The sequence below is a fragment of the Poecilia reticulata genome, chromosome 2, assembly GCF_904066995.2.
Source record: "Poecilia reticulata chromosome 2, P_reticulata-male-v2, whole genome shotgun sequence".
Taxonomy (NCBI): Eukaryota; Metazoa; Chordata; class Actinopteri; order Cyprinodontiformes; family Poeciliidae; genus Poecilia; species Poecilia reticulata.
Genome location: NC_088831.1, coordinates 22,986,097 through 22,993,258, shown reverse-complemented (window position 1 = coordinate 22,993,258; position 7,162 = coordinate 22,986,097). Strand labels below are relative to the sequence as shown.

The 7,162-nt window shown below is 45.4% G+C and overlaps 1 long non-coding RNA gene across 1 annotated transcript; it reads left to right on the top strand.

Moving 5' to 3' along the window:
* The first annotated feature begins 380 nt into the window (after positions 1–380).
* On the top strand, positions 381–1,183 carry LOC145549149 (uncharacterized). Its single transcript, XR_014085121.1, has 2 exons — positions 381–450; positions 612–1,183. It is a non-coding gene; the product is annotated as an uncharacterized LOC145549149 (long non-coding RNA).
* Positions 1,184–7,162: the final 5,979 nt, after the last annotated feature.

Below are 7,162 nucleotides of genomic sequence, written 5' to 3'. Positions count from 1 at the left end.
GAATCATACCAAGGCAAATCAGTTTAAACATTCTTATTAAAAGTTTGAAAATGGTATCCAACAGACTCAAACTCCCCAAGAATCACACGCACGTGTAGCCGAGTTAAATTTATAGTTTTTTATTTTTTATGGTGAACCTTCTCAAACGCATGATTGCTGTCTCCTTTGTACTGCTGTGGGTTATTTCTGTTTTATACTGTTTTTATTTTTGGACTCTAGTGTGGTTCCAAATCCATCCCCATTATATATGTATATTTGTTTTTCTTTGGGTTTTGAATTGTATTTTATTTTGATGGAGAAGCTTTTATTTTCTTGTTTCCTGTTTCTGTGTCACATCCTGTGAGTTCGCGCCGTCTCCTCAGTTCGCGCCGAGCTGCGCTGGGGAGGTAAGCGCACACAGTTGTCTTGCAATTGTGGATTAAAACATTCAAAACGTTGTATAAAGAAAGGGTATGCTGCTCGATTCATAAGTTGTAAATAGTTGTTTGTCCTATTGATGTTTAGCACAGCGCCGTTCTGGGTATTTAATTCCCACGGTTTCTTACATTTATTCGGTTTATCCAGTAACATGGTTATTTTATATATCTTTTCTGTTCTGCTGGATGGTAAAGGTGTGCGTGGGAAAGCCAGAGCCGGGAGCTGTTGCTGAACATGGTTTTGTTTTAAACAGGTATGTGAGTTATTTTAAAATGTTACCCGGTTGTTGTATATTTTATATTGTGATGGAAATTTGTAACTTTTGGGCAGATTTCGATTTTATTTTAATTGTTTTTATGAATGTAGATTTCATTTTATTATTATTTGTGAACTTTAATTGGCTTTATCCAATTCCTCTGAGTTCGCGCCGAGCTGCGCTGGGGAGGTGTGCGTGGGAAAGCCAGAGCCGGGAGCTGTCGCTGAACATGGTTTTGTTTTAAACAGGAATAAAGCATCGTAAATCCTGGTTCCTGCTGTGGTCATTTTACATCTGTTACATCTGGTGCCGTGACCCGGATTCACTGGTTAGCCACTGCCGACCGCCGAGGGTTCAGCTGTGCGCAAGTGACGCTGACGTCATCAAGCTGGTCGACCTGTGGATCCTGTTCATTACTGTTAAGGTTACGATCACTTTTCTGAACGCAGAGACTTTAATCAATCACTCAAATCACTATATCAGTTTGATAAAAGTTTTTTTGTGGATTGTGGAACCCTTTTTGGTTTATATATTTTTTTTTACATCACTGGTTTGTACTGTGTGAAGCATGGCAGGCAGAGGCCATAACACTTTTAATGTTTTCACACCAGTAGCTGGGCGTGGCAGAGGATCTTTAGCCCAGAGTGATACTCAAATGATTTATGAGGGGTCATCAGAGACAGAGGAAATTATTGAAATACCTCCATTGGAGCCCCAGTTTTCTACTCCTATAAATAATAATGAAAGTACCATGCAGCAGTTACGCGATCTCATTGGTGAAATAGGGAGCCAAATAGGTGAAGCCATTACCAGCCGTTTGTTACACAGTGGATCTCACTTCACTCCGGAGAAGCTTTCACAAACACAGTGTAAGCAGGATGAGGCACCCAGCACAGTGGTTGATCTCACAAAAATGAGTTTGGTGATGAAATCAGACATTAAAGAGCCCCCTATTTATCGTGGTGACGGTGATGATAGGATTTCTGTTCATGAGTGGATAGAGTTGATGGAAGTCTACTTACGCAAGAAAGGATTCTCAGCTGGAGAAAAGACTGATGAAATCCTGAACCACCTGCTTGGTAAGGCGAAGAGTCTTGTAAAGATTGGACTTAAGAGTAGCCCTACCACACCTGTAAGCCCTGACGCAGTCTATAACATTCGAGGCGCTATTTAGCGACATTCCAGGGTCTTGCTTGCCACTGGCTGATTTCTATGCTACTCAACCAATAGCTAATGAGACGCCAGTGGATTATTGGGTCAGACTTAACACAGCTGCTGAAAATGTTGACAGGCATTTGAAAGATCAAGAAGCAGCTTGAATAACTTGGATGCAGAGATAGCAATGATGTTATCAGGAATTGCCCTGATCCTAGTCTCGCCTGTGTTTTCAAGTGTAAGCCCTCCAACAAGTGGACACTCACTGAGGTGCAGGAGGCCATTGATGAGCATCAAAGGGAGCATCAAGTGAAAAGACCACATGTACTGCGGCTAAAGCAAAAGCTTTCCAGATTGCTACTGCAACAGCAGCACTTGACCATTCAGAGCCTGAAGTAGAATGTAGGCAAGTGAACACTGTCAAAATTACTCCTGTCAGTTCTGCCAACTCAAATGATCGTACTGCAGAGTCAGGTGCGTTGGAACGGGTGCTGACTATGCTCGAAAGAGTATTAGAACGCACTGCTCAGCCTGCAGGTGATACTCAACCCCAGTTTTTCCGTCCAGTCAGTCTTCTCCATGTCAAGTATGCGGCCACAGTAACCACTCTACACGAGCACACTGCATGAGAGAGAGAAGATGCCTGCTGTCTTGGATTGGACATCAACGAAGAAGTTGTCCAAAAGTCACGAACACTCAGCGAGTTGGAGACTCTTGCTGACCAGGGAAACTAGGCCACTCACACCCGAGAGGGCACTGTGTGAGTGAGCATGAGACCCTCACCTCAAAAGGAGATATTAAATCTGTGTATACAGAAAGTTTGAAATCTGCTCCATCTAATACTTTTGTGTTGTTTCAAAACATATCCAGACTAGAAAGGGCTGACAGCCTCTTTTACACTGATGCACAGGTTGGGGATAAAGTATCATTACAAGCCTTTTGGACACTGGCTCCATGGCCTGCACTATCAGTGTAGAGCTGAACAACTCCTTAAGAGTGCAGGGCTTGCAATCCCAACCTGACTGTAACCATGATGATATCATCCTCGTGGGTTGTGGAGGAGTTCAGGTAAAACCAAAATGCATCTATGAATTGAAAATGAAAGTGTATGATTGTGTATTTAGTGTTCCAGCTTTGGTGGTTCCCGGGCAGAAAGATCAGTTAATTCTGGGCACAAATGTCATCAAACCATTTTAAATCAGTTCAAACAGTCTCCTCACTTTTGGCAAGTTGTAAGTAAACCCGAGTGTGCCCAAACACCAGAAGTAATACAGTTCGTAGTATGCTATCTGGCATTGAGAGGTGGAGAGGTGATGTAATCCCAGATTTATTATTGGAACAGCTGAACTGATGCAGGCCGTCACCCTTCTCCCAAAGCAGGAACATTTGATTTGGGGCAGACTTCCAAAAAACTCACCTCTGTCTGAGGGCAGTGCCATTTTAATTGAGCATCAGCCAAAACACAGATCCACAAAAAAGACATTATTGTCTGTAGATCAGTGTCTCCATGAATGGTGACAGGTGGGTCCAGTGCGCATTCTAAACACTTCTGATAAAGCTATCACATTAAGGTGTCACACCAAAGTAGCAGAGGTGTCCACTGTATTTGCTCTTGAAGATATGGATGTGACTCTGAGCCAGTGCTAGACGCAAAGTCAGACCAACAGTCAGACAGTGACAAATGACAAAACAATCAGCTCTGATTCTCCCTGTACCAGTTTCCACATACCCTGAGCGACTTGGGGTTGGAAGATCTGGACATTGACTCTTGTGAGGTGTCTGATCATTGGAAGTCGAGGCTGTTGCAGCTGGTCCAGAAATATGAAGGCATTTTTTCAAGAAGCAAACTGACTGTGGGCTGGCCAAAGATTTTGTCCACCGAATCGCCTTTCAGATGATCGACCGTCAGGCTTCCATATCGACGTGTTCCACCAGGGCAGTATCACAAGCTGCGGCAAGTTCTCACAGAAATGGAAGAGCGAGAGATCATTCGCAAATCTAAACAGTGAGTGGGCTTCCCCTGTAGTGCTGGTGTGGAAGAAATGGAGATCTAAGGGTCTGTGTGGACTATCGCTGGCTAAACACTCGTACGATTAAGGATGCTCACCCCTTGCCACATCAATCGGACTGTTTGACGGCTTTGGGTGGCAGTGCCATATTTTGTGCCATGGACCTCACCTCTGGTTTTTATAACATTGCCATGGCTGAGGATGATAAAAACTGACAGCGTTCACCACACCCATGGGGTTGTATGAGTTTAACAGGCTGCCTCAAGGACTCTGTAACAGTCCTGCCAACTTCATGCGCCTCATGATGAACATCTTCGGTGATCAGAACTTTTGACGCTGCTTTGTTATCTGGACGATTTGCTTGTATATGCTCCTGATGAGGCAGAAGCTTTGAGGAGGCTCGAGATTGTCTTCAGCAGGCTGCATGTCCATGGTTTGAAATTGGCCCCAAGAAATGCCAGCTATTCAGGCGGAGTGTGAAGTTTCTTGGGGCATGTTGTGAGTGAAATGGTGTGTCAACTGATGCCGATAAAGTTCAAGCCGTTGTTGCTATGACAGAGTTGATTTGATGATGGAAGACGGTGTCACACCTTCACAAAAAAGATCAAGTCATTTCTGGGATGGTAATGTACTACCAGCAGTTATATTACCAGATTGTTCCCGCATTGCCAAACTTTGTTCACTTTGACTGCCGGCACCCAAAGGAAAAAAAGGGAATGGACGAGGCGCAGCAGCATTCAAGAAGTTACATCCAAATGATTGGAAAGAGGAACATCGGCGTGCATTGAAGAACTAAAAATGCGCTACTGGAGACTGTAGTGCTTGCACATCCTGATTTCAGTCGCCCTTTCTTCTGTCTACAGATGCTTCGCAAGATGGGTTGGGGGCTGTTTTGTCTCAAGTTCAGGAGGGTGAAAGTAGAGCACGACCCATTGCTTTCGCAGTAAGGCTTTAACGCGTGCTCAAGTCACTACCCTGCTCATCGCCTTGAGTTTCTGGCGTTGAAGTGGGCTGTTTGCGATAAATTCAGCCACTGGCTTAAAGGGCACACTTTCACTGTCTGGACTGACAATAATCCCCTGACATACATCCTCACGAAACCCAAACTTGATGCATGTGAGCAACGATGGGTTGCCAAGTTGGCACCTTACAACTTCAGCATCAAGTATATACCTGGCAGTAAGAACATCGTTGCTGATGCTCTCAGCAGGAAGCCTTTTGCTCTGGATCGTGTCTGTCAGCGGATTTTGAATGAGTCTTATAATGACCTTGTGGGGGAATCGCAACAAGTACAAGAAGCTTCAATTCAGGACACATTCAGGATTGGTGTCAACTACCAAGACATTCAGCATGCAGCCCCATTGGATGAGCTGAAAAATCAATCCTTATCTGACTGTGAAGTATCTGCAGTGTTGACTGGTCATATGGAGTGGGATGGAGGTTCCAAGCAGAGAGTGGTTTCATGGCTGGCCCAGGATCTGGAGAAGTTGGCCCAGCCGGGTGAAGACCTTCTGCCCGTTTTCTCGCTTCAAGAGCTGCAGGATAGTCAGAGGAGTGATCCTGTCCTGTCCCAGGTCATCCCGTTTGTCATCCGAGGGAGACGTCCATCAAGACGAGAGAGAGTCGGGTTGCTTCTGAAAGTGCTCAAAATCTTAAAACAGTGGGAGAAACTGAAGATGCTCGATAACATCCTGTACAGGGTTTGCAAAGACCCATTAACAGGAAAAAAGCGACATCAGTACATGACACCTTCCTCTTTGGTCGGCCAAGTTCTCAGTGGTGTGCATGATAATGCTGGCCACCAGGGTCAGAGTAGAACTCTATACCTTTCAAGACAAAGATTCTTTTGGATCGAAATGGAGCAAGACGTCAGAGACTATGTGAAATGTTGTAAGCGTTGTGTTGTTAGCAAGACATTGGAGCCAGAGGGACGAGCACAACTCGAAAGCATCAAAACCACAGGCCCCTTAGAGCTAGTTTGTCTAGACTTCTGGTCTGCAGAAGACTTGAACGGGAAGAGTGTGGACGTGTTGGTGGTGACAGATCACTTCACTAAGATGGCTCATGCCTTCAAGTGTTCAGGCCAGTCTGCAAAACAGGTCGCACGTCAGCTGTGGGATAAGTACTTTTGTGTATATGGCTTCCCGCAGAGAATACATTCAGACCAGGGTGCGAATTTTGAGAGCCAGCTTATCCAGGAGCTACTTCAGATAGCAGGTGTGAAGAAGTCCAGAACAACGCCCTACCATCCTATGGGGAATGGCCACACTGAGAGGTTTAACCGGACTCTAGGGAACATGATTAGAGCATTGCCTCCCAGAGAAAAGCAGAGGTGGCCTCAGATGCTGCAAACGCTAACCTTCGCTTACAACTGTACTGCTCATGAGTCGACTGGTTATGCCCCATTCTTCCTGATGTACGGTCGGGTCCCTAGATTGCCGGTGGATGTTATGTTCCACAGTGTGATAAAAGACAATGACATCACAGACTACAACAGTTATGTTAAAAGGATGAGAGATGATCTCAAGGAGGCTCTTCATGTTGCTCAGATTCATGCTAGTGCAAAACAACAGCGGCAGGCTGATGTATATAATAAGGGTGTGAAAGGTGCTAACATTGAAGAGGGCGATCAAGTCCTTTTGGCAAACAGAGGTGAACGTGGGCGTAGAAAACTTGCTGATAGGTGGGAGTCGACCATGTACACAGTGATTTCGAAGGATTCAAGATGTCATACCTACCGCATTAGAAACCCTGACAACGGACATGAGAAAGTGGTTCACAGGAATTTGCTTTTGCAAGCTAGTTTCCTGCCAGTGCATGTGGATCATGAGACAGAGTCTTCCTTCTCCAGTGTTGGTCAGGAGTCCCAAGAGAAAGAGGAGGACGATGGGAACCTGTCTTTGGAGGGACTCGAAATTCGCAAGTCCGAGCGTACCGCCAGCTGGGTCGCAGAGGTCACCCCATCGGAAAATTCTTCAGTCCCTTTTGCTGACCCTGAGCCTTCTGATGTTGAGCTGCAGACTAGTGACTGCAATGGGGAAATTGCAGAAGTTATAAGTGGATCAGATGGTCGTTTTGGAGGGGCAGCGGAGGGTCCATTCAATGTTGCTCTGTCAGACAAGGATGAAGGGCTGAATGATGCTTCTGAAGGACAACTGGAGACGAGCAGCATTCAATCTCAGGATCAAGCCTCTGCCAGGAAGCCTGTTGCAGACACTGGTAAACTGACAGTGACCACACCCATGGACCAAATCAAGACCAGGTTGGGCAGGGTAGTGAAACCAGTGAATAGGTTGATTCAGAATATGACACAGAAAACCAAACA